We start from the raw sequence: 1,475 nt of genomic DNA on the forward strand, positions 1-1,475 counted from the left end.
CTTTTATTGGCAACTAGGTTTATTTTTATTATTGCACAGGTTCGACACCTGTCAATTTTTAGCGCTTTTGCTGCGGACTGACGTTAGTTATTTGCTTCTTTTTAAGTTTTTTTTTGTTTTTTTGCCCTAATTTTCTGGTACTTTTCAAATGTACGCCTCGTTCTTCTCGTACAGGTGAATTAATTTTCGACCCCAAGGTAGAGAAGATCACGCGTAAAACAAGGAAAGAGACCAGACAACTCAGAAAAGAGCACTTCAGTGCTACATCTTAGAGATCTGAGCCAAAAAGTGAATCAACAGATTCGCTTGGTAATTCTTCGAATGATTCGGATCGAGAAAAAGTTACTATGGCAAACGCACGAATACTAAGGGAGTTGGCTGCTTTTAATTTAAATCAGCAACCTTTATGCATTACTTTTCTAAGTTTGAATGATAACACTCCCTTTGAACTAAAATCTGGTCTAATTCATTTCTTACCATTTTTCCATGGTCTACAAGGTGAGGAGCCTTACAAGCACTTGCAAGAGTTTGATGTCGTGTGCAATAGTATGAAACCCCCGGAGATTACAGAAGAGCAGATAAAATTGAGGGTCTTCCCCTTCTCTTTGAAGGACTCCGCAAAAGACTGGCTGTACTACCTACCGCCAGGTAGTATCACCACATGGGACCAGTTGAAGAAAAAATTCTTAGACAAGTATTTTCCTGCATCTCGAGCCGCAAGCCTAAGGAAGGAAATATGCGGTATCAAACAACACCCAGGCGAGTCTCTCTATGAGTATTGGGAGAGGTTTAAGAAGTTGTGCATCAAATGCCCTCAGCACCAGATAAGTGAGCAACTGCTCATTCAATATTTCTATGAGGTCTTACTCTTCAGGGACAGAAGCATAATCGATACTGCAAGTGGAGGGGCGCTGGTGAACAAGACTCCGTGAGAAGCATGGGAGTTGATTGAAGGGATGGCTGAGAACTCACAGCAGTTTGGTTCAAGAGAGGACATCCCGATGCATAAGGTGAATGAAGTAGAAATATCCTCTATACAACAACAGTTCTCCGAATTGATGTCTTTCGTGCGACAACTAGCTTTAGAAAATACCTCACAAGCCAAAGTATGTAGGGTATGCACTGCCGTGGGTCATTCTACGGATATGTGTCCACTGATTCAGAAAGAAACTGTAGAATAGGTGAACATGGCTGGCCACGCGCCCGCACTAGAAAAGCAGTACGACCCTTATTTAAGCACCTACAATCCTAGTTGGAAAGATGATCCCAACCTCAGCTATGGAGGGAACAGGCAGTCTAATTTCATACCAAATAGGCAACAAGAGTTCCAGCAGCAGTACCAACCTCGCCCACCACCACCCCCTTCAAATTCAAGTCCGCCCATGGAAGAGATAATGAAGCAACTACTTGTGAATCAACAAAAGACTGATTCAAACCTACAAAGTATGAGAAATCAACTAGGACAGGTGCAATCA

General features: G+C 42.4%; 1 non-coding gene across 1 annotated transcript; it reads right to left on the bottom strand.

The window, feature by feature from the left end:
• Positions 1-719: 719 nt before the first annotated feature.
• LOC113769721 lies at positions 720-826 on the bottom strand. Its single transcript, XR_003468267.1, has one exon. It is a non-coding gene; the product is annotated as a small nucleolar RNA R71 (small nucleolar RNA).
• Between the last annotated feature and the right edge of the window lie 649 nt (positions 827-1,475).

Source organism: Coffea eugenioides, chromosome 4 (assembly GCF_003713205.1).
Source record: "Coffea eugenioides isolate CCC68of chromosome 4, Ceug_1.0, whole genome shotgun sequence".
In the NCBI taxonomy this organism is placed as follows: Eukaryota; Viridiplantae; Streptophyta; class Magnoliopsida; order Gentianales; family Rubiaceae; genus Coffea; species Coffea eugenioides.